At 41.3% G+C, this 27,210-nt stretch overlaps 1 protein-coding gene across 4 annotated transcripts in view; it reads left to right on the top strand.

Moving 5' to 3' along the window:
• trappc9 (trafficking protein particle complex subunit 9) overlaps window positions 1-27,210 on the top strand; it is a 663,479-nt gene that overhangs the window by 612,153 nt on the left and 24,116 nt on the right. The gene's annotated exons all lie outside the window — the stretch shown is intronic.

The following is a 27,210-nucleotide window of genomic DNA, read 5'->3' as shown; positions in this document are numbered from 1 at the left end:
TTTGACTTAAGGTAATTAAAAGACACATCTTATAGCAGCTGGAAAGGAGAAATAAATTGGTTATCTTCAGGTTTAAAATACTTTTCACTGCAGAGTAAAGAACAGCTGTTTCTCTGCCAGAGTTCCAATTGCTTCTTCCAAAACTTTTACATCCAAGCTGTCTAGCTACCTAGAAGCCAGTTGCATAGTTGATGGCAGGGCTGATCACAAATCCACGGACCAGCAAAAGCTCCATTTCTAAATAACTCTAGACTCCAGTTCATCTGCAAACTAGATTTATACTACTGCTTGAACAAGCAGCTCTGTAAATATTACTTTCAATGAATGTCACATTACGTGCTTTTAAAAAAAGTGCAGCAAGCCTTTGTTTATGAAATAGTTCTTTTTCTCTTTCAGTCCAAAATCAAGAATACAGAAAAAGAAAATAGATAATCTTTACAAAAGTCAGTTCTGTACAGAGTCATTTAGTAATGCCAGTATATAATATGGTAGCAAATTAACAATATCTAAATTCAGAGTTTTTTAAAATGTACCAATTGATATTGCTATGCCCAAAAGAACCGATTAGATTAATTTTAAGAATCTCTTTAAAAAGCCCACAAACAATTGCACTTCACAGAGACTCTCAATGATACTTAATTTAATCAAGTTTTTGGTTGGGGCTATCTTCTAACGACTGGAAAAATTAGATTTGGACTTAAATTTTTACTGTCTTCTCCTGTGGTTCGAATGCTGTCAGACAAATTGCACTGAAAATATTCAGCACAATCTTATGAATACTCAAGGCCTTTTTTTCACTTTACCTATGTTGAGTATCATTTCTGAAAAAAAATTATATGTACAAAAATCAGAATAAAATTGTCTGGTTATTAGTTTGCTGAAACGTTTCAGAATTTTCTCTCATTATTAAAACACTAAACTCTAAATTTTCAGTCCCAGGTGAGGAATACAAAATTGTATTATTTCCACAAACATCACCAGGAGCTGTGTCTTTTGTGCTAGGGTGTCAGGGCTTGCTGGGACTTTGGCTTCGCAATCCCAGGAGAAAAGTACAGGATGCTGTATGTGATGATGGGAGAGACTGAAAGCCTCCCTCCATGGATCAACACTATTGAATTTCAAAATTTTTCTTTACCAAATGCCCTCATGCATTCACCCCTCACAATCCTTCTTTTCGCCCTGCACACGCGCATGCGCACGCGCACACACAGACACACCCATGCCAACTCATTGCATCTCATGCCCCCAACCCATAATCCAACATGCATATTCTGCCATAGTGCCTTTCATGTCAATGCATGCCTCCTGACCAATCCATATTATCTTTTATAGTCCTTATGCCAAGTCATGTCTCTTCATGCTTTCCTAACCTACCATACTTTGCTCTGTACCTACCATGCCCACAATGGTAGTGCAGTCCTTCATAAAAAAAAATTTACTGCATTTGTGTTTTCAACTCATTCTTTCAGTCAGTGAGCATGTTCAAGACAAATACTGACAGATTTCCAGATATTAAAGATATCAAGGGATGTGGGGATTGTGTGACAAAACGGCATTGAATTCAAAGATCAGCCATGATCTAGTTGAATGGCAAAGTATGCACAAAAGACCAAATGGTCATCTCTTTCTATTTTCTATGTTATTGTAGGTCTGAGAGCAACCATATTAATCTTATAGGCACTTGAATAAAACACTTATTTTTAGAACAACAGGCACTGAAATTCATAGTCCCACTTCAAAAAAAATCTATAAAACTCAGAACTGTCAGTCACATTTTGGTAGTTAATGGTTGTGAAATGAGTCTGCAGCAGTGATCCAGTAATGGCAACCTTCAGGCTTATGCCAATATGTCAACTGACCAATGACTTAAGAATGTTGGGAGATTAAGCTCTTCACTGGAGAAAGAAAATCCATAAACATCTCCATTCTCAAAGATGCAGGAACGAAGCACGTCAGTGCAAAAGCCAAAGTGGAAACATTCACAATTTTCGGCCAGAAATACAAGGTAGATGATCCATCTTGCCTCTTCCAGAGTCCCTTGCATCACAGATGCTAGTCTTTAGCCAATTTGATTCACTCCATGTGAGACCAAAAAACATGTGGAGCCACTGGATATTGCAAAGGTGTAGACCCTGACAATATTCCAGCAGTAATACTGAAAGCATGCCCCAGACCTTGCCACATCTCTAGCCAAGGTGTTCCAGTCTAGCTACAACACTGGCATCTAACTGACGATGTGGAAAATTGCCCAGGTGTGTCCTGTGCACTTTGGGACGGCACGGCGGCTCAGTGGTCAGCATTGCTGCCTCACAATACCAGAGACCCAAGTTCAATTCCAACCTCGGGCGACTGTCTGTGTGGAGTTTGCACATTCTCCCAGTGTCTGCATGGGTTTCCTCCGAGTGCTCTGCTTACCTCCCACAATCTAAAGATTTGCAGGTTAGGTGAATTGGCCATGCTAAATTGTCCATACTGTTCAGGTATGTGTCGATTAGGTGTGTCAGTCAGGGGTAAATATAGGGTGGGTTGCTCTTCGTAGGTCAGTGTGAACTTGTTGGGCTGAAGGGCCTGTTTTTACACTATAGGAATTCTATGAAAAACAAGATGAACCCACCCAGCTAACTTTTGCCCCATCCATTTAATTTCGATCAGTGAAGTGATGGAAGGTGGTATTGTCAGTACTATCAAGCAGCAACTGTTCAGCAATAACCTGCTCAGTGATGCCCAGTTTGGGTTCAGCCAGGGCTATTGGAGTTCCTGACCTCTTTACAGCCTTGATTCAAACATGCCCAAAAGAGCTGAATTCCAGATGTGAGGTGAAAGTGACAGCCGTGACAACAAGGCCAAATTTGACCAGGTATGGCACCAAGGAATCCTACCAGAACTGGAGTCGATGTGAATTGGGGAAAACTCCGGTTGGAGCCATACCTGGCACAAAGAAAGATGTTTGTAGTTGTTGGAAGCCAGCACCTTGGTTCTAGTATTTCTCTGGAAGAGTTCTTTCAGGAAAGTGTCCTAGGACCAACTACCTTCAGCTGCTTCATCAATAACCTTGTTCATCATAAGGTCAGAAGTGGGAATGTTTGTTGATGATTGCACAATATTCAGCATCATTCGCGACGACTCAAGAACTGAAGCTGTCCATGCCCAAATGCAGCAAGATCTGGAGAATATTCAGGCTTGGGCTGAAAACTGGCAAGTAACATTCATGGCATAAAAATGTCAGTCAATAGCTATCTGTAATAAGAGATAATCTAACTGTCGTCCCTTGGCATTCAGTGGTGTTACCATTGCTGAATCCCCACTACCAACATCCTAGAGATTACCACTGACTAGAAGCTAAACTGAATTAGGCATATAAATACAGTGGCTGCAAGAGCAGGTTAGAGACTTGGAATCCTAAGGGATGAACTCACCTCCTCGCTTCCCAAACCCTGTCCACCATCTAAATGGGTGGATAAAGAGTGGAACTAGAAAAAGCACAGCAAGTCAAGCAGCATCCGAGGAGGAGAGGAGCTGATGTTTCAGATGGGAACCTTTCATCAGGACTGGGGCAGGGAAAGGGGTTGTGAAATAAATAGAGGGGGAGAGGATAGGGGAATTGTGGGTGAGATAGGAGGTAGGTGGCTGCGATTGGTCAGTGGGAAGATTGGAGTGGTCAGATGGGAAGGAAGATGGACAGGTAGGATCAGGTTAAGTGGGTGGGACGGGCAGGGAGGGCGAGACCTGGGATGAGTTGGTGGGGGGTGGGGGGCAATGTGTGAAAATTTGGAAGCTGGTGAATTCTATGTTAAGGCTGTATAGTTGTGAGCTACTGAGGCGGAAGATGAGGTGTTCTTCCTCCAGTTTGCATGTGGTCTTGTGTAGACGATGGAGGAGGCCCAGGATTGACATGTTGCTGGAATGAGAGTAGTAGTTGAAATGGATGGTGACCGGAAAGTGGGGTTGATTGGAATATATGGACCATAAATGTTCCCTAAACCGGTCCCTGGGTTTGCACTCAGTCTGTCCGATGTAGAAGGGACCACATCAGAAGAAACGAGTGCAATAAATCAAATTAGAGGAAATGCATGAAAATCTCTGCCAGACTTGGAATGATTCTTTGGGGCCTTGGTCGAAGATGAAGGGGAAGGTTCTGCACCTTCTGCTGCTGCAGTTGAAGGTTTCAGGTGCGGAGGAGGGGTTGGTGGGGAGTGTGGAACTAACTAGGAGTCGCAGAAGGAACGATCCCTGCGAAAAGCAGATAAGGGTGGGGAGGGAAACATCATTTTGGTGGTGGCGTCAGACTGCAGGTGGTGAAAATGGCAGAGGATGATGTGTTAGACCTGGAGATTAGTGGGATGGAATATGAGGATTGGGGTACCCTATCCTTGTGTTTGGGGGAGTTTGTTTGAGGGCAAAGATGTGGAAAATGAAAGAGATGTGGTTGAGGGCATTATGATCATAGGGGAGGGGAAATTGCAGTCCTTGAAATAGGTGGGCATCTGGGATGTCCTTGAGTGGAATTGCTTATCTTGGTAGCAGATACGGTGGAGGTGGAGGAATTGGGATCGCATTTTTCAAGGGGGCTATAATCGAAGTAGTTGTTGGAGTCAGTGGCTTTGTAATAGATGTCAGTACTGAGCTGGTTACCGGAGATGGAGACTGAGGGGTCCAGGAAGGGGAGTGAGGTGTCAGAGATGGTCCACATGAATTTGTCGTCAGGCTAGAATGTGTGGATGAAGTGGATGATCTGTTCGAGCTCCTGGGAGCACGAGGTAGCGCTGATACAGTCATCGATGTAGCGGAGAACAAGGTGGGGGATGGTGCCAGTGCAGCTGCAGAAGAGGGACTGCGCCATGTATCCTTCAAAGAGGAAGGCATAGCTTGGACCCATGCAGATACCCATCTGATTTTCAGGAAGTGGGAGGATTGAAAGAAAAAGTTGTTAAAGATGAGGACCAGTTCCACCAGGCGGATGAGAGCGTCCGTGGAAGGGGACTGGTTAGGTCTGTGGGAGAGGAAGAGACTGGGGACCTTGAGGCCCTCCTCATCGGGGATGCAGGTTTATAGAAACTGGATGTCCATGATCAAAATGAGATGTTAGGGGCTGGGGAACTGAAAGTCATGAAGAAGATGCATGGTGTGGTGGTGTCCTGAACATAGGTGGGGAGTTCCTCAATTAAAGAGGGCAGGATGGAATTGAGATGAATTCAGTCGGGCAGGAGCAGACAGAGACGATCGGTCGACTGGAGCAGTCAGGTTTATTAATTTCAGGAAGAAAATAGAAATGGGTGGTGCGGGTTTTGGGAACTATGAGACTGGAGGCTGTGGTCAGAAGATCTCCCAAGGCAATGAAGTTGTGGATGGTTTCTTGATGAAAGGTCAGGTTGTGATCGAGGGAGCAGTAGGAGGGGGTGTCAGCAAGTTAGCATGTGGCTTTGGTGAGGTACTGGTCAGTGCGTCAAACTACTAACGTGCCTCCCTTGTCAGCTATTTTGATGGTGAGGTTGGGGTTGGAGTGGAAGGATAAGTCAGGATAACAACACCATATTAGAACCTTAACACTATTCAAGACAAAGCAGCTGTTTCGATTGGCACCACCTCCACAAAAATCCACACCCTCCACTATTCCCAGTAGCAGCAGTGTGTACCATCTACAAAATGCACTTTAGAAATTCAGGAAAGATCAGCTGTCAGTACCTTCTAAATGTGCAACCACTTTCATTTAGAAGGACAATAGTAGCGGATACATGAGAATACCATTACTTGCATGTTCACCTCCGTGCCACTAAGCTCTCCTGACTTACAACTATATCTCAGTGTTGCTGAGTCAATATCCGAGAAGACCCTCCTCTACAACATTGTAGTTCATGAGATGCAGATGAACCCACAATGATTCAAGAAGGCAGATTGCCACCACTTTCTCAAGAGCAAATAAAAAGAGCAATAAATCCTGCCCAGCCAGTGATACCCACATCTTATGAATGAATAAAAACAGACAGATGAAGGAAAATACCATATATCTTTTTAAAAACTCCAGACATTCTCTTTTCTAAAGGTTAAAATGGCAATGTGTTTAAATGCCTTTTCAGGTTGACAGTTCCCTTTGAAAGTAGCTTTTGACAGTTGTTCTTGACAGCTTTGACAGTTGCTTTTGACAGTTCATCTTCAGATTTTTGACATTTTGTTTTTGGCATGATAAGTGAGCTTCATAGTTCTGTGTACTTTTTACGTACATTCATGCATATGTTTGACAATCCCAAAGAGCACCTGAACTCCCCCAAAACTCGCCCTGTACTATATCTCTTAGCTTACCTCTCCAAAAGGGGTGCCTTGGCTATCCAAACAAATCCACGAAAGTCAGACTTATTCCTATAACATGTAGTCCGTGCACTTTGTGTTTTAGACATCCATGTCATCAAAATGAAACATGAGTGGATACAACTGCATTACTTCTATGGGCAGCTACCTCTACAAAATGAAACCCCGTCCTTGTGAAAATGACAGGTGCTGTATCTGGTGAAAGAACTTGGCAACAAGACTTCCAATTTCTGGATCAGGCCACAATTTTCACCACAATGGAAATGTCTGAAAACTGGAATCTTAGATAGAATGGTCCTCCTTTTCAACAGATCCTTTTTCTTTGCTAGATTTTTTTTTGAGTGCATTTTCTACATATAGATTTATTCTTCCACCTCTCCTTCTAAAGCCTGCAGCTTTCTCATATAACTGTACCTGGCACAACTCTCAGCAGTGCTCATGTTCCCTGGAAAGCAGACAGCAATCCCTGCCCAGCTGCAAATACATTTCATTCAAAACCAGTAGGACCATCTGACCTACAAAGAAAATATCATCTTTCTTCTGTGTAGCTTTAGTGCCTTTTACTTCTTTTAAGATTCTCTCTCTAGTTAAAGTAAATTAGCAACTCAAAAATAATTGACAGGTTTCCAAGTAACTTCACAACTATTCACTAACTTCTTATATTCACGTGGAAATGCAGTCAGGAGAAGCTTGGCATGAGGCCCGCTCAGTGCTAAGTTTACAAGCAGTTATGTTATTTCACACATATCATGCAAATTAATCAGTATGAGTTTGTCAATGATCATTACTCTCCTATTGGTTAATTGTACTGAGGTGCCATTATACCTTGTTTCAAATGCTATGAATTGTCAGCTTTTCTAACAGTACAAAACCATTTCTTGAAATAAATTGTATCAGCTTTGCAACGGCCCTGCTAAAGATCAGCAATAAGGCTGAGACGATGAGGTGGTCAATGTACCAAAGACCCAGAGAAATGTCACAGACACCAGCCTAGTAAGATTACCCAATACAAGAAGAGAAAGGATTCCTTATACAAACAGGATAAGAAGTGTTATGACCTAAAGCAGAGTGGTTATGATGAGCAGGCACAGCTTATGTTTTAAAAGAGGGCTAAGACCACAAAGGAGATTGTGCTGAGACTAGAGTGTGGAGCCTATCAATCAATCAAAGAGAATGCTGGCCATCAAGAGCTGCAAACAGTTAGAGTTGGGAGGAGTTGAGGAGGAAGGGCCAAGTCATCCAGTGCTAAGCTGCAGCCTTTGTGTGCTTTTAAGCCCAAATTCACAATAAAAGTAACTGAGAGTAAAAAAAAACAAACCTGAAATGCCCAAAGCTGAAGTTTATATACCTAGGTTTGGAGTAGCATCCTTTGTTAACATTTGGATTGTATAACTTATATAAAGAATCATGGATTCATAAGGCTGACTGATATCTTGTCAGATATAATAATGGCATTCCAACCCCGCTGCCTGAATTTTCTGTTTAGATTATATTTATCCTCCAATTCTTTGCACCATTTTCCAAAAAAGTCAAAGCTTATGCCCCCATTAAGACTGCTATACGGTCAACTCTCCAAAATTCTCCAGTGCAGCTTTTGAAATGATTATATGAGGAAGTAAAAAAATGGCTGGTTTTATTTTTTAAACTTTTTAATCTCCTTGCGGGTAAAAGTTTGTACTTCCCATTCGGCTATTGCCATGTGGAAAGTACTGATAACAAGAGTTAAATGTAATGGAAAGGGGTTTAAACCGGCAATCTACATTGCCTTAACATAAGAAATAGGAGCAGAAGTAAGCCATTTAGCCTTTCAATGAGCATTTCAGAGTATCTTCCCCTGCATGTGAAAAGATGCAAAACATGCTGAACACCACTGCCCCCACCTCCATCTAGGGCCCCAAACAGACCTTCCAGGTGAGATAGAGGTTCACTTGCCTCTCCTCTAATCTAGTTTGCTGCATAGGTGCCCCGATATGGTCTTCTGTACATTGGGGAGACCAAACGTAAACATAGGGAATGGTTTGCCGAGCATCTCAGCGGGCCTGCAGGAACTGACTGGACTTCCCAGTCACCACCCATTTTAATTCCCCTTCCCACTCCCTTTCTGACATGACCATCCTTGGCCTCCTCCATTGCCACAACAAACCAAACCACAAATTAGAGGAACGGCACCTCATCTTCTGTCTGGCAGCCTACAGCCCAGAGGACTTAACATTGAATTCTCCAATTTCAAATATCCTCCCTTCCCATCCCTCAACTGCTTTCCCAGCCCCTTCCCCTCACCCACTCCTCCCAGCCACCCACCACATTCATTCCTCCCATTGACCAACCAGGTCATACCCTCTACCTTCACCTATCCCCACTTCACCACCCTGTCTGCACCACCCCGTTTATCTGCAGTTCCCCCTACACCCACCCCCAGTCCTGAAGAAGGGTTACACCTGAAACATTGACTTCTCCATCTCCTGATGCTGCCTGGCTTGCTCTGTTCTCCAGCCTCCTGCATGTCTACTTTCAATGAGCGTAGCAAATCTTCCACATCAATACCTTTTTCTGCCCTGTCCCTGTTTCCTTGATGGTTTTAATGTGCAGAAAGTTGTCAATTCCAATTTTGAACATGCTCAATGATTGAGCTTCCACTGCCTCCTGGAGTAGAAAATTCCAAAGACTCAACACCCTCCAAGGGAAGAAATTACTCCTCGTCTCAGCCCTAAACAGCCTGCCGTTTATGCTGAGACTTTGTTCCCTGGTGCTAGACCCTGCAACCAGGGTGTCATCCTTCCTGCATCTATCCTGTTGATCAATATAAGACTTATGTATATTTGAGCAAGAGCATCTCTCATTCTTCTAAACATCAGAATATAGGCTCAGCCTATTTGATCTTTTCTTATAGGACAATCTCTCCATTCTAGGAGTTAGTTTGGTTAACCTTTATTGCATTCCCTCTGTGGTAAGATATACCTCTTTGTATGAAAACCAAAACAATTCTGTGGGTGTGGTCTCACCAATGTTCTATATAACTGTAGTAGAACATATTTGCTCCTATGTTCAAATCCTCTTCTAATATTGCTTTTCATCTGCCAAATGTTTGCCCACTCACGTAGTTTCTCAAAATCCCCTTGAAGTGTCTTTGCATCCTCCTCACTACTCTCACTCTTACCTAGTTTTGAGTCATTTGTAAGCTGGGAAATATGTTTAATCCCCACATCCAAGCATTTCTATAGATTGTGAACAAGTTGGGCCTGAGCAGTGATCCTAGTCACAGCTTGAAAATTATGCATTTATTCCTGCTCTCTGTTTTCTGTCTGTTAACCAGTTTTCAGTTCATGACAATAAATTCCACCCAATTCAGTATTGTCTAATTTTGTTTTTTAACATTGTATGGGACCTTCTCAAAAAGTTTCTGCAAATTTAAATGTCACACATGTACTAGTTGTCTCTCCTATTCTGCCAGTTGCATCCTCAAAAAAACTTGACCAGGTTTGTTAAATATGATTTCTCTTTTACAAATCCACGTTCAGTCAGCCCAATGCTACCATTATTTTCGAAGTGTCCTGTTATCATATCCTTTGTTATAGATTGTAGCATTCTTCCTACAATTGATGTTCGGCCAGCGGGGTTGTAGCTCACCATGTTGAGCCTGTGTTAGTGCTTTGTTGAGTTTGACTGGATGTTTTTAATATAACCAATTGCAAATAGTTATTGATGTTTCACTCCAAAATAGATATTTGTGATAGGACTAGAGGAGGAAGAGGTTTTTTATTTACACTTAAGAAGTAGCAGTCTTGTTAGATATTCTTTCCTTTAAATTTTCCCAAGCCTTTGCAGATTTTGGCCTACTTGGTTGTTTGTAAAATAACATAAAGTAAGTTTTGGCATCTGTTTTCTGCTAGGTCTGCCTTTTATGTTGAATGTTATGTGAGTTCCAGTGAAAAGTACATACAATCTTGTTGATCCTGCTTTTGGTATTGCGCAATTCCCTATTAGATGCAAATGCACATTTGTGTTTTAATTTTAATCTGAAAACAGCTCAATTAAGTAAATTAAGATAAATTGTAAAGCTATACTTTGCTGTACAAATTACACACAGAGGGACCATAAGTGTCATGGGTTTATTGACATTTATTACCATTTTAGTTGTCGATTGCCTATATTCTGAAAAGTTATGGAATAACTTTTATAAGCATACTTTATGTGTAAACTGCACAATGTTACAATTACAGAATTACACATAAGAAATATGAATATATGAATTAGGCGCTAGAGTAGACCATTCATATCCTTGAGCCTGCTGCCCATTCAGTAAGGTCACAGCTGAGATCATAGCCCCAATTCCACTTTACAGCTTGCAACCTTAACCTTTGACTCCTTAAGTCAAGGGTCTATCTAACTGCTTTAAAAATACTAAAGGACCCAGTCTCCACTGCTCTCTGGGAAAGTGTGTTTGACAGACTCACCAGATGCACAATCCTCTGAAAGAAAAAAAATGTTTGCATGTGTCTCCTAGATTTGGTCTCTCCCATAATGGGAAACATCTTTTCAGGACTTGCAGCCTAGTGCACCCTCAGGATTTGCAGTAGTATTGTGTCCAATTCTTGTAATCCTCAATGTATTCAGGCCAAAGATATCCAACCTTTCCTCTTAAAATAACCCAAATCCCACAATCAGTCAAGTGAACCTTTTGTCCACTGCTTTTATAATTATTTCCTTAAGTAAGAAGACCAAAACTGTACACACACCCCTCGATGCAGTCTGGCACAGTAAGGTAAAATATCAATTTTCAACTTCCATCATTTGATTATTAGTGCAAACACTGATCTAAAATGGCTGCAGTGATCATTTGGCTACATATGTAAGCAAGTTCAGGAAAACAGCATCTACAGAATCCTCTAGAAATCATTCAAAAGTAGATTATGTTATGAATGGGATGTTCAAAAACTAAAGCATGCAAGAAATTAGAAGCTGAATAAATGAAAGACAAATAAAAAGATTTGGATAGTTGGAAGGAATTTGGTGTCTATTCTTACGTGCCAAATTGAAAACAGCCAGTCTAATATGTATGGAAAAGATCCTTGCAAATGGGACTCAGAAAACTGAAGCAAAGCTTTGAAGACTGATCTGGAGATCAAGACACAACTCTCCCATGGCAGGAAAAGTAACATGGATTAGATAAGGTAGACAGTGAAATACTTTTTCCGAGGATGATGACGTCAGCTTGTACGAGAGAGCATAACTACAAATTGAGGGGTGATAGACTTAAGGCAGATGTCAGAGGAAAGTTCTTTACGCAGGGAGTGGTAAGGGTGTGGAATGCCCTATCTGCTAATGTATTCAACTCAGGTACATTAGGGAGATTTAAACAATCCTTCGATAAGCACATGGATGATTTTGAGATAGTGTAGGGGGACGAGCTGAGAATAGTTCACAGGTCGGCGCAACATCGGGGGCCGAAGGGCCTGTTCAGTGCTGTATTGTTCTATGTTCTATGTTCTAAATGTTTTTAGTTATTAGTCACATATTCGTGGGAACATAGATCAGTTGAGAGAAATGGTTTTGAAGCCTCATTAAAAGGCAAGCACTGTATTAAGGAAGCTCTAAGTTCAGCAATTCCAGATATGGATTTAATGATTCATTGAGGAAATGCTATTTTTCAGTTTGATCTGTCTTGGTGAAAGTAGGCTTTACTCAACTCAAAGTTGGTGTAGCAATGTTCTATTCTCAAAATCTCTCAAGCACCTTTATGATGCATACCATTGATTTTCAGTGCAGAATTTCTGAACAAGATTAAAGGGAAATTTAAGATAGGAAGTCAGGCTTTGGAGGCTTTGAAATGTATCAGCTTATAAACAGAGCAGGATAGGTCAAAGGCAACCTTATACCAATAATCGGAGCGAGGAAGTGTTACTCATATCTCAATAGATCATGCTAGACCACCACAAAAATGATGCTACATCTAAAAAAGAAGCAAATTGTTTGAAATCTAATTGGACAATTGAAGTAATTATGCACTCAGAAAAGTGGCGATGCTTGTTTTGATATAGTGGAACAATGTACTATGATGAAACACATTCCATTTGAAGATATTTTAAATGAAAATAAACTGTTTAAAAATTAAATAGAGAAATTGTACTCAAATTTTCAGCTTTGGGAGCTCCAAAGGACATGAAATTGTTCATTTTCAATGATGCATCATATACCAAATATCCAGATGAGAATTCAACCACAACTTGTTTTATAATATTCGAAATGGGTGAGAATGGAAAATGTATTGTAGAAACAATAAATGTAGGATTTTACTTGTCAAATGTTTGAGGAAATTCAAATCAAAGAGGTTTCAAAGAATTAGTGTGATTGCAAGAAGGAGGCCATTGGCCCATAGTGCCTGCTACGGGTCTTCAAAAGAGCATTAATGCCTCGTGCTGATCTCCTGACTTTTCTCCATACCTTTTGCACACTATTGATATACAAAGCCCTCTTGAATCCATCAATTGAATCTGGCTGCACCTCACTTCCAAGCGCTGCACTCCATACCTTAACTACTCACTGAGCGAAAAGGTTTTTCTCACATCACTCTTGTTTCTTTTCTACATCACTTTAAATCTATGCCCTCTGTTCTTGTTCCTTTTATGAGCAAGAACAGCTCAGGAATAGATTTTTTTTGAATACCATAGAATATGGTATTGTCAATCATTGGAGATACTTACGAGTTTCACTGATACATTTTGGAGAAGTAAATGGCCATCCTTACCTGCTCTTGCCTACATACACCAGAACAATAACAACAACTGACTTCTAAAATGACCTGGCAAGCCATTTGGTTGTTTCAAACTGCTACAAAGTCTAAATAATGGAGTGAAATCTGCAACATAGTGGTAAACAGTGGGGAAGGAGTTTGGGAGTCCTCAACAATGACAGTGGATCTAATGAAGTCTTACAGTGTCAGGAGACCGCAGGCAAGGAAATATTATGCTTGCCACCCATTTGCCACTCCTGCTGATGAATGAATACTTTTCCATTTTTAACAACACTTGAAGGTACACTGGGGATGTTGAGAGCACAGAATGTACTTTGGGTAGGAAACTTCAATGTCTGTCACCCGGAAATACTTGCTTACACCACTACTGACCAAGTTGCTCGAATCCTGAAAGGGCACAGCTGCTGTGCTGCATCTTTGGCATGTTGTAGGGGAACCAACAATAAGGAAAAATCTAGTTGATGTCATCATCAGCAGGAGAAACTGAAAACTGGAGATCAGAGTCGAAAAGTGTGGTGCTAGAAAAGCATAGCAGGTTAGGCAGCACTCAAGCAGCAGGAGAATCGGTGTTTTGGTCATGTACCCTTCATCAGGAATGTTGGGGGGAGGCTGAGAGATAAATAGGAGGGTGGGGCCGGTGGGGAGGTAGATGGGAAGGCGATAGGTAGATGGAGGTGGGGGGTGATGTTGGTAGGTCGGAGGGAGGATGGAGTAGATAGGTGGGAAGGAAGATGGATTGGTAGGACAATTCAAGATGGCGGTGCTGTGTTGGACGGTTGGATCTGGGATGAGGGGGGGAGAGATGAGGAAACTGATGAAACAGACATTGATGCCATGTGGTTGGAGGGTGCCAAGACGGAAAGTGAGGCATTCTTCCTCTAGGCGTCGGGTTGCTTGGACTTGGTGGTGGAGGAGGCCCAGAACTTGCATGTCCTTGGCAGAGTGGGAGGGAGGGTTGAAGTGGTTGGCCACAAGGCAGTGGGATTGTTTGGTGCGTATGTCCCAGAGATGTTCCCTGAAATGTTCTGCAAGTTGGTGTCCTGTCTTCCCAATGTAGAGGAGACCCCATTGAGAGCAAATAGAGACACAGGGGTTGAGCTCGGAGAAAGTGAGGACTGTAGATGCTGGAGATCAGAGTCGAAAGTGGGGTGCTGAAAAAGCACAGCAGGTCAGGCAGCATCTGAGGAGCAGGAGAATCAATGTTTTGGGCAAGAGCCCTTTTGGATGTGCAAGAAAATCTCTGTTGGATGTGGAAGGATCATTTGGGGCCTTGGAAGGAGGTGTGGGCACAGGTTTTACACCACCTATGGCAGCAAGGGAAGGTATCGGGAGTCTAACTGTTGTGAATACACTTGCCCATAACAATATCATTAGGAATGAGCACTGTAATTCTTGTGAAGGTGAAGTCCTATCTTCATATCAAGTCTATCCTCCATCATGTTGTGTGGCAAAAGCACCATTCTAACTGAACAGACTTCAGATGAGTCAAGCAACTCTGAGCAGGGCATCGATGAGATGCTGCATGCTATCACAATGAGTAGAATTATATTCGATAACAATCTATAACTTGATGACCCCATTATATTCTCCACTTTGCCATTAATATCAGGATGGAAGATCAACCCTGGTTCACAAAGTACAAACAACAGAAACGTCATGCAGTGGACTGGACTATGCAATTCTACAACCAATGGATTAAATCTAAGTTCTGCAATCCTGCTACATCCAATTGTGAATAGTGGAGACAGTTGAAGAACTAACTGGAAGTGAGGGTTCCACAAATATCCCATCCTCACTGATGGGGAAGCCAAGCACTGAAGTGCAAAAGACAAGGCAGAAATTTTTGTATCTATCTTCAACCTAAAGTGTTGAGGGATGATCCATCTCGATCTCCTTCTGAGATGTCCAGCATCATCTATGCCTATCTTCAACCAATTTAATTCACCCCATGTGATTGTCAGGGAACAGCTGAAGACACTGGATACTGCAAACACTACCCTGACAACTTTCTTGTAATAACACTGAAGGCTTGAGCTCCAAAACTACCTTTGCTCTTAGTCATGCTGTTCCAGGACAGTTACAACATTGGCATCTACCCATCAATCCAGAAAATGACAGGTATGTCCTGTGCACAAAAAGTAGAACAAATCCAATTCAGCTAATCCCCACTGTTTCTTGATCATCAGAGCACGCTTGCAAAGGGATAACTTTCTCATTGTCACTCAGTTTGGTTTTTGCCAGGATCACTCAATTCCCTGGCTTTATCGCACCCTTGATCCAAAACTGGACAGAAATGTCAAACTCCAGAAATGAAATGGTAGTGACTGATCTTGACATAGTCATAGAGATGTACACCACGGAAACAGACCCTTCGGTCCATCCCATCCGTGCCAACCAGATAGCCCAACCCAATCTCGTCTCTCCTGCAAGCACCCAGCCCATATCCCTCCAAACTCTCCTTATTCATATACCCATCCAAATGCCTTTTAAATGTTGCAATTGTACTAGCCTCCATCACTTCCTCTGGCAGCTCATTCCTCTACGTGGAAAACGTTGTCTCTTAGGTGTCTTTTATATCTTTCCCCTCTCACCATAAACCTATGCCCTCTAGTTCTGGACTCCCCGATCCCAGGGAAAAGACTTTGTCTATTTATCCTATCCATTTTGTAAACCTCTATAAGATCACCCTTCAGCCTCTGACGCTGCAGGGAAAACAGCCCCAGGCTGTTAAGCCTCTTCCTATAGCTCAAATTCTTATGTCAATGGCCTGTACAGAGATCGAACCCACAATCTTGGCATTATTAGCACCACGCTCTAACCAACTGAGCTAACTGGACAGTTACAACAAAAAGTTGCATTTGATCAAGTATAGCATCAAGGACCCCAAGCAAAACTAGAGTCAGTGGGAATTAGGGAAAACTTTCTGCTTTTTGGAGTCACACCTGCTGCAAAGAAAGATCCTTTGTGGTTGTTAGAGGTCAATCATCTTAGCCCCAGGACATCACTTTGGGAGTTCTTCAGGGTAGAGTACTTAGACCAAATGTCTTTTGTTGTTTAATCAACAAGCTATCCTCCATCTTAAGGCCAAAAATAGGGGTATTCACCGATGAGCACACATGTTCAGCACACTTTGTGACTCTTTAAACACTGAAGCAGTCAGTGTCCATATGCAGCAAGACCTGGACAATACCCAGACTTCAGCCAATAAATGGCAACTAACATTGCCTGCTACTTGTGGCATGAATCACCATCTCTAACAAAATGATTGAATCTAACAATTGCCCTTTGATATTCAATGGCATTACCCATTATTCTATCCTCAGCGTCCAAGAATTGGGGGGGGGTGCTATTACCAAAAACTGAACTGGGCCGGTTATATAAATACTGTGTTTACAGGAGCAGGTCAGAGATTCGGAATTCAACAGCAAGTAACACATCTCCTGTTTCCACAAACCGTGCCACCATCTACAAGGCGGAAGTCGGGTGCGATGGAATGCTTTCCACTTGCCTCGATGGGGGATTCTCTAAGAATATTCAAGAAGCTTGACGCCATGAAGGACAAAGCGGCCTTCTTGATTGGCACCCTATCTACCAACTCGAACATTCAGTCTCTTCAACAGATGCCAATGGCAGCAGTATGTACATACCATTTGCAAGATACTTTGTGAACACTCATCAAAGCTTCTTCAGGAGTACCTTCCATACCCCCAACTTACACATCTAGGAGGAGAAGGGAAGGAGATGCATGTGAATATCACCATGTGCAAGTTTTTCTCCAAGTTGCACGCTGTCTGGACTTAAAACTATATTGTCGTCTCAGTATCATGTTGTAATTCTGGAACACGTGTCCTAACTGCACTTTTGCTAACTACTGCAGTTTAAGAAGGCAGCTCACCACCACCTTCTTTAGACCAATTAGGAATGGGCAGTAAATGTTCCACATACCTTTGTACAAAAAACAGTTATGGGATCATGTACGTTTGAGAAAGTGAGCATAAGAAAAGGTTGTGGATTGACCTTGCTAGTGTAAAATAGAGGCTAGAAAGAAATCAACAAGTTGAGTTGATGCGAGTCAACAACTATCAAATTGCTTTATAAAAAGGAATGCTAAGACAAAGAGACAATTGGACCTCCTTGAAGAAGGACATACTTTACTATGAAGTGGTGTGCAGTATATTGAAAATCATTTGTCTCACTATCTTTGATTTGTTTTGAAGTGTTGTTTGAATTGAATTAGCTTTATTGTCACATATACTCAAATAAGTGCAGAGAAGTTTATAAGTAGCCACTTGCAGCACCATCTTAGGTACAGCGATACCTAGGTACAATCCTTAGTTACAGATTAGAGAAATGAAGAAAAGTTACATTACAGCCATATACAATGTGACCATATGTCAGAAAAAACAAGAAGCAAAGTTAAAAAGACAGAAATCACAGTCTCTCTCCAAAGGTTTTTTTTTAGATTACATTACAGTGTGGAAACAGGCCCTTCGGCCCAACAAGTCCACACCGACCCGCCGAAGCGCAACCTACCCATACCCCTACATTTACCCATTACCTAACACTACGGACAATTTAACATGGTCAATTCACCTGACCTGCACATCTTTGGATTGTGGGAGGAAACCGGAGCACCCGGAGGAAACCCACGCAGACATGGGGAGAATGTGCAAACTCCACACAGTCAGTCGCCTGAGGTGGGAATTGAACCTGGGTCTCAGGCGCTGTGAGGCAGCAGTGCTAACCACTGTGCCACCGTGCCGCCCATGGTTCTCTGCAGCAGACCAATGCAAGGGATCCAAATGGTCTGACCACTGATGCTGCACTGGTCGGCATGCCCGCTTTGAACCTCTGGTCATTAGTATTCCTGCTCTGGCCACTGGCATCTCCGCCGAACCTGCTTCATGATTGGAGGCTGGGGCCGGGTGTCCGATGCGGAGAGAAGACGCAAAAATGAATGAAAAAAAACATGCAGAGCAGAGGAGCTCCAGCTGAAGGATCCTGCTCCGCTGCCATCTTACCGATTTGTCTTATAAAGTTTAAATCTAAAGAAGAGAGGGGACTCTAAATTGTTTGTTAATTGTTTTATTAAAGTTAATTATATCATGGGGGTGAGCATTGATTAGATATCTTGAGCAAGTATAAGTATGATCATAAGGCAGATTCTTATAGGGGTCTCAGTGAATTTGATTCTGGCGAGATTTGTGGCAGAGCCAGACAAGTCCAGAGAGACCAAATTCCATTGGCAGCATCTTGCACCATCTTTTGTACTTTACACAAACAGCATGGTGAGTTTCTTGCTTGGCAGCAGTAAGTTACCAATTAAGGAAAAATGTTACTTGTTAAATGCCTTGTTGACGGCCCAACTCTCATCATTAAAAGTCAGCTTTCTATCTTAGCAAACTTGTGAACAAGCTAGATGTTGGGAAAATTCAATATAGAAATCAGAGCAGGAATCTGGCAACTTCAGCTTGCTGCTTACTCCAAACAACCTCCAAGTTGAAAATCAAGCACCAAAATCTGAGGACTCTATGCACACCTGCCACAGACTGCCATTAGCACCTGATACGTGACCGCTCCTTAGACTGTCATGGGCATATCTGTAATCCATTTACAAGATGCTCCAGCATATCAAATCTGCCAGGCTGGAGCAACTCAATCTGCACACTGTGCATTCAGGGACATATACCCAACTCATAGACTACATCTCCAGGCTCTTCACTCACTGCAATAGCACTCAATGTGAGTCCGATTGAATGCTCACAGCATTCCTACTTTGTCTTACCTTTTGCACTTGGCCCCCTCAGCCAGAAGACACCACATTCATATTACTTCTGTCCAGTCTTGCTGTTTAGCTCAGATGCATATAAAGAAAGCTCATCATGGTTGTCAGCAGATCTCAGTCAAGTCAAGGGATAGCTTTCAATCAGGGGGTTCTGGTACAGTTCGTCAAGTGCCACCTTCGATACCAGTGCAGGGGCTTTGCAATGGTCAGTTAGCCACACAAGGCTGTCAGAATCAGGATAATGTTCACTTAAAGAGTGAGCAGTCACATTGCAAGTAGCCTACCGCCCATCTTGAGTCTTTCTGCGCTAGTGGGAACTGTTTTCACCCCTGGAATGGAGAGAGGAAGGTGAAAGTGAATGGTACAATTATACGTGGTAATGTGACCTGTGTAAGAGAGTAGGAAGTGTAGAGGATATGTATAGTTAGTGGTGTTTGGGAGTTGGGGTGGGTGAGAGTAAGTAGTGTGTTGAAATTGTATGCAATAGTGAGAATTGTCGAAATAAGCTTTGATGGAAGATGGATACACTAGCAGAGATAAAGTGAGTATCAGAGAGAAGATGATGGCATTTGGTATTGTCATTGACCACCACCTTGTGCATTCTTCCAGATGGCTGAGACTGCCTTAATCCAAGTGGCAACATCAGATCAGTCTGGCATGATCTGACCTCATAGTTTTCATTGCTGGTTCTAGGGGAAGAGGATGTCCTGCCCTGCAACACCCTGTCCAGCAGAATGTCTCCCTGCCAGTTGTGATTGCATTGAGGTCAGCCAACTGGATTGATCAGGGAGCCCTAGCTGACATATAAAAAGGGTGAGTGCCAGACTTACTGAAGCTCTGGTGCCTGACACTCTATATAGCAGTACTGTAGCCAAGGACTGTTCATGTGTAAATAAGGGTGACTTGGTGATGGGATACCAGCCTCTTTGGAGTTATTGCATCAAGTGCACATAGGGCACCAATTTCTCCTTATCTGTTGTGTACAGGGAAAATGTCAGGATCCAGGCAGGGCACCTCTGGACTAATACTAATTGTCAGATGTACAGCAGGCTTTTTAAGATGGCACGGGTGCAAGGGATGCTGATGAATTCCAGGATATCCACTGAATAGTGAGTTGTTGAATGGCACATGGTAAAATGAGGCTGGAACTGGATGTGATGGAAGCCAAGGAGGTGGGGTTGGCAGTCAAGATCAGTGTGGTGCTGGAAAAGCACAGCAGGTCAGGCAGCATCCGAGGAGCAGAAATATTGATGTTTTAGGCAAAAGCCCTTCATCAGGAATGCGCTGTTGGCAATTAATATGGTGAGTTGGAAAGATACAGTGCAAAAACATTCTGGGTTTCGCAGTGGAAATCCTTCCAAAGCTAGTACAATTCTGAAGGAGCCGAAAGACTTTAAGATGTAGCCCACAATTTGATAAGTCTCCTTTTACATTTTTATTTTACAGTGCCCCTTTTGAGGGGGTATCAATTTTCTAATTAGCCTAATTGTTAGTTTTGATTTCTCAAAAGAACATTAAGAAAATTATTTGGGACGAGAATGTTGGTTAAGGCTGAGACAGACATTTATAATATTGCATTCTGTAAATAAATCACCGTTAAGTAAAAGATTAGCATCTGCTTTCCTACTTTATCAATTGGCTTCAGAATAAATTAACAGTGGTGAAGAGAAACTATGTCTAGATGACAGCTTTGGTAATGAGTGTACATCCATATGAGGTCAGAACATGATCAGTGATGAATATGATAAAGGCAAGAACTGAGTGGTTGGATAAACTTGCAAGAGAAGTAACAATGAAAAGAAAGTTTTCATTGCCAGGATAATGGGTCATGAAGAATTAATGATGTACAGTAACAGTATAAAATATATTGCACTTTTTTTTCCACATTTTCTCACAAAGCAAATATGCATGCACATCTTTAATTTCCAGCTGTTGTGTGAGTAATTTAACCATGGAGAATATCCATGTTGTAATAGCTTGTGGTTTAAAATATAAATGAGTTAGTGGTAATAAATTGTGATTTAAACAACGTGGATTTAATTTTGGATAATAGTGCTGTATTGTGTTCACAAAGAACTACAATCAAGCCTCCATCTGTCCTCTTGCATGGATGTCAAAAGATCTCAGCTGAAAAGTGTGGTACTGATAAAGCACAGTCGATCAGCCAGCCTTTGAGGAGCAGGAGAGTAGACGTTTCAAGCATGAGCTGTTCATCAGGAATGAGGGGGTGGCCCAAGAGGGCTCAAAGATAAGTGGGGAGTGTGGTGTGGCTGGGTGGAAGGTAGCTGGAAATGTGATAGATAGGTGAAGGTGGGGGTTGATGGTGATAGGTCAGAGAGGAGGTTGGAGCGGTTAGGTGGGAAGGAAGATTGACAGAGCAGTTTAAGAGGGTGGTGCTCAGTTGGAAGGTTGGATCTGGGATAGGCTGGGGGGGGGGTTGTGGGGAATGAGGAAACTGCTGAAATCCCATGTGGTTGGAGGGTCACAAGGCAGAAGATAAGGCGTTCTTCCTTCGGGTGTCAGGTGGCTGGAGTTTGGCGATGGAGGAGACCCAGGACTTGCATGTGCTTAGTGGAATGAGAGGAGGAGTTAGTGTTCGGCCCCAGGGCAGTGGCGTTGTTTAGAGCATGTATCCTAGAGATATTCTCTGAAACGTTCCACAAGTTTAGCATTGGCATCCTGTCTCCCCAGTGTAGTAGAGACCACATCGGGAGCAATAGACACAGTAGATGACAAATGTGAAAGTACAGGTAAGTCTCTGTCAGATGTGGAAGGATCCTTTGGGACCTTCTGCATTTCAGAGAACATCTCTGGGGGACACGCACTAAACAACTAATCCAACCTTCGAACTCAGCACCGCCCTCTCTAACTGTCCTGCCTATTCTATCCACCCTCCTCTCCGACCTACCACCAAAATCCCCCACCTTCATCTACCTATCGCATTCCCTGCTACTTTTGCCTCTCCACCCCCCCCCCCCCCCCCCCCCCCCCCGCCTTTATCTCTGTCCCCTTGTGTCACCCTCTCATTCCTGATGAAGAGCTCATGCTCAAAATGTCGACTCTCCTGCCCCTCGGATACTGCCAGACCTGCTATGCTTTTCCAGCACCACACGTTTTGACTCTGATCTCCAGCATCTGCAGTCCTCATTTCCTCCCATAATGGCATTTCTTTGAAAAAGAGGATGGGCATTATTCCTGGTGCGCTGGCCAGAATTTATCTCCCACCCACTAAATGAAGCAGATTATGTTATCATTATCACATTGCTGTTTGTGGAACCTTGTTGTGCATCTTGTTGTTGCTACATTGCGGCAGTAAATACACTTCAAAAGTGCTTCATGACTGTAAAACATTTTGTTACATCTTGTTGTGAAAGATGCTTTAGTTTTGTTAACGTGGACATTTCTAAAACTATGTGATCAAAATTTATAATAAATTCTAATGTCTGTTATTTCAATATGAGCTAGCTCTTTAATTGTCATGAAAAACCTGTGAACAGATGGTTTGTAAACACTCGCTGCATTAAAATGGCATTCAACCAAACATCTTGGGTAATATATTAAAAGATTTTCAATCACATTAAAACACAAAGTGTTAGCCATTGCTCAGTGGTAACACTCACTTATGCAGTTACAAATCTCAATCTAAAGGTTTGAATGTCTAGTTTGATGCTACAGTGCAATATTAGGTTAGAGTAACACTGTCAGAAGTGCTGACATTTGGTTGATATGTGAGACCAAAGTTCATTCTACCTTTCTGCTTGAGAAACCCAGCAGGTTTGGCAGCATCTATAGAATCATAGAATCCCCGCAGTTCACATATAGGCCATTTGGCCCATCAAGTCTGCACCAATCCTCCAAAGAGCATCCCACCTAGACCCACCCCATCCTCATAACTGCGTGTTTACCATGGCTAATTCATGGCTAGCTTGTACATCCCTGAACACTAGGGTGATGTAACATGGCCAATCCACCCAATCTGCGCACCTTTATGATTGTGGGAGGAAACCAGGGCACCCACAGCAAATACGCCACAGACACAGGGAAAATGTGTAAATTACTCAACGACAATCAACCATGGGTAGGATCAAATCCAGGCCCCAATGCTAACCACTGTGTCACCATGCTGCCCTATCTGTGGAGAGAAAACAGAGTTAATGCTTCAAGTCCAGTCTGAAACTCTATTTTCTCTTTATAGGTGCTGCCAGAGCTGCTGAGTTTCTCCAAAAAATTATGTTTTCATTTCTTTAAAATCGCAAGCATCTGAAGTTCTTTGTTTCATTTCTTTTGCCTCTTCACTGGATGTGAAATATTCCATGACACCACTGCATTGATCAATATGTATCCATCATATAACAGCACCAGAATGGATTACTGGTTGTTATCATATTGTTGGTCATGAGATCAGCAAATTATGTGCAATTTGGCTGTCATTTTTCAACATTCATTATTACAACATTTAACATCCTTCAAAAGTCTTTCATTGGCAATTAATCACTTTGGGGTATGTATTGTTATTGAAGTTGCTCTTTTCTGCTATACCTGAAGAAGAAAATGTGCTGACTGGATGATCTTTACTTACTTTTGGTACTCTAATAATACTCAACTCCAGATAATTTGAAAACTGATGATAAAGGTGATAATGTTGAAAGACCGATATAAAAAGAAGCAAATTTAAATAAAAACAAGGAATCCTGATATTTGCTGCCAATTGATAGCACCTGAAAGAGAAGAGACAGATCTATAGTTAGAGATCCTGCTGAACCTTTCATTTCATTAAATAGTTTGCATTTAAAATATTTTCTTGTCCTTTCTTTTCAAGACTGCTGTATAATTCTAGAATTTTGTTTTATTTCAGAATTCCCACCACTCCAAGTTTGCATTTTATTTCCCCTTTTAAATGGTTTTCTGTGATGAATGTGTTGATTTCAACTCCTATAATAGATGGGGGAATACATTTGCTGCCAGTCTCCAAGCTATAGAGAATCAAGTCTATACATGGTTTCTACTCCTTATCACTGTTGTCAGTCACTGCTGAAAGCTGAATCTGCGGAATGTATTACCACAGTTGAATAGCTTACTGAAACATACATGAAGAATACAGTAAAAGGTACTGAATAACTGCTAGCATTTGTCTAATTGTAACACAATTTGAGGAACCAAATCAGTTTATTATGCACAGGATGTGGGTATCTCTGGCGAGACCAGCATTTATTGTCCATCCTTAATTGCCCAGACTTGAGAGTCAACCACATTGCTATGTGTCTGGAGTCACATATAGGCCAGACCAAAAAAGGATGGCAGTATCATTCCCGAAAGAACATGAATGAACCTCTTTCAGGTGCTGTCAATTGGGTTTTTCCCAACAATTAGCAGCAGTTCAGTGGTCATCATTAGACTGTTAATTTCAGACTTTTATTATGGAATCATAGAATCTCTGCTTGGGAGCAGGCCATTCAGTCGATTGAGTCCACACCACCTCTCTGAAGAGCATTCCACCCAGACTGAACCCTGCATTTCTCATGGCTAATCCATCTAGCCTGCACATCTTTGTAAGGTGGGAGGAAATGGAGCGCCCGGAGGAAACATGGGGAAAATGTGCAAAATCCACACGGTCACCCGAGGGTGGAATCAAACCCAGCTAACTGCTGAACTACCATGTTGCCCTTTTGAATTTAAATTCCACCATCTGCCGTGGTGGGATTTTGAATTCTGGTCCCCAGAACAATATGTGGGTCTCTAAATTAATAGTCGAGTGATAACACATTAGACCATCACCACCTCTGAAGTTGTGTTGAGTTTGCTTTTCTTGTACTAAAAATATCCTTTATATTAGAAAACAAAATTGCCGTTGTTTTTAATCAGACTGAAAATTCATCCTTTTGTTTGAGAATATGTATATGTAATATCAATAGATTAATATTTGCTAAGATAAGAACATACTAAAAGCTCTGTAGTATTGTTATTGATTTTTCTATTCACCATAATTTTGACACAAGTTTTTTTTTGGAATTTAGTTATCTTTAAAGAGTAGGTATAACTTTACCAGATAAGTGTACTTTCAAATAGCAAAGATATGGTCTGCGTGCTTAAACTCAACTCACAGCATGAGAAGCCAAGCAAGCACTGTAGTCCCAGGCTATTCATTTTTGAAAGTTTATTGCAATATATATTTTTGGAACAAAAGTGGTTGAGTTTCTGTATTAATGTTCTACAGTATGTTTTTATTATTTGTGACCATTATAACATGGTAAGGGATGGATCATAATTGTCTTCCTTGTCGTCAGTTTTTCATAAATAATTCTGAGTTGAATGATTGAACACGATAGATTTAGTTTCTGTTCCTTTTTTTTATTCTGCAAGCAGGAGCCAGTCATTGCTGTGAAGGAATAATGTCAGACATGTAGCAAAACAAATCGTGACTGCTTTCACAGAAAATTCCTCAATTAGATATCTATCTCTATTAACCTAATATGTGATTTTCAAAATTATATTTCACCTACTCACATGAATGCAATTTGTCAGTTGTGAATATACATTCTCAGAGTAGCCATGCTAAGATTTTTTTTAAATGCATATGCTGAAACTCTTGCCAATCTGTCTGAAAATATTCACATATGGTCAATTGCTTGTAACCCACATTTGAATTTGAATGCACTTTGCAACATAAGATATTTGATTAAAAAAAAATCATTTAACAGTTTTCACATTTCTGCTAACTGGTACATTTATAAACTGAGAATTCAGAATTAATACAAAGTTATTTTAGCTCCTTAAGTGATGAGACACATTTTGAGGGAGGGGGAAACTGTGAAACAGCATTAATATCACCTGAACTACGAAGACACCTGTGTTTTCACAGTTAAGAAGAAAGGTCAGTGAAGTCAGTGATTAAGTTTGTGAAGTAGAAAAGAAATTGAAGAAAACAAGCCAAAATGGAATCAAATTCATGATAATAGGACAATCAAATGTGAAAATATTTTGAAAGGTCGAAATCAGTGGCAGTGGTAATTAAAATTGTATAGGATTGTATTTGTAGAATATCTTGTAGATTTAAATTTTTTTTATTCATTCTTTAGATTTGAGTGTTTGTTGGTAAAGCAGCTTTTTTATTATCCCTGTTTATTTGTCTGTTTGCCTGGAAATGAGATGTATCAAAACCTATTGGAGAGTTTTGACTGAACTAGAAGGAACTGATTATAGTTTGAAGAAGATGCAAATGTGGATCCTGGAATTTTTGAAGGATCCATTTATAATGGGATGTTGGATGATGGGACCAATTTTGTTTCAGCAAGTTGTGATTTGTTTTGGAATGTTGTAAGTTGCCTTCACTGCTTAGGTAGAATTTATCACAACTTTCAAAATATGAGCAGAGTTTTTATAACAGAATACTCAATGTGGATTACCCTCAAACTTCAGTGAGATTTAATGAAAAAGAAATATTTTTCTCGCCTTGCAATTACAGGGCAAGGGCCTCGTTCAGTTAGTTGTCTGGGAGACTTGGGTATTGATCAAATTAATACCAATACTCTGGTGTTCATTCCTCATTTAAGCTGAAGCAGACTCAGACTTGTAATAAACAAATCATGGCATTTTGCAGGGGTTCAGCAAATAATCAGCAAAGACTTGTCTAACTGTAAAAATTTCAAGTTAACATGGCCTGGCAATGAAATGCACTCTACTAAGTGAATTAAATACTGTTGTCCTTGGACAAAGTGTCGGTAAGTTGCCACTTTGATTTACTACATTCCATACGGTGTGAATCTCCCCATAGTGCTTTTTGAAAGGGGATTTCAGGACTCTGGCCCAGGAACAGTAAATGAATAGTGTAACAGTTCCATATCATGATATTATGGAAGGAATCTTGCAGACAGTGGTGTTCCTTTGCATCTAGTGCCTGTACTATGATTGAGTTCAGGAAAGTGGCTGGTAAGCATCATAGTAATCTTTTGTTGTAGATTCAAAAGTTACCTGTTTATTTAAGCATAATATACACTAAGTTACAATCAAAATTTCACTTCAGCTACATGGCTGCTAGAGAAAATTGTCTTAAATAGATGTGATCTTAAATCACTTCCCAATGTTGATATAAATGATCTTATTTACATTTTCACATTAATCCTTTATATTCTATTTCCCCATCCAAAGTCTCCAACTGCATCTGTGATTCTCACAGTTGTGGAAGTTTCACTAGTCTGTCTCACTGTATTCACAGTTCTCTGAGGAGACTGATAATTCAAAATGTCCATACATTCTCTTGAACTTTGTTGGGCAGAATAATCAGATGATACCAGTTCACCATTCAGGCTACCTTTCCAGCACTGATGAACTTGTCAACTATATAGATGTTTACCAGTGCACTTCTGTTTTTTTC

The sequence above is a fragment of the Chiloscyllium plagiosum genome, unplaced genomic scaffold (assembly GCF_037043375.1).
Source record: "Chiloscyllium plagiosum isolate Xiang-an unplaced genomic scaffold, Cpla_swu_hap1 HiC_scaffold_4, whole genome shotgun sequence".
In the NCBI taxonomy this organism is placed as follows: Eukaryota; Metazoa; Chordata; class Chondrichthyes; order Orectolobiformes; family Hemiscylliidae; genus Chiloscyllium; species Chiloscyllium plagiosum.
This window is presented reverse-complemented; position numbering and strand designations above follow the sequence as displayed.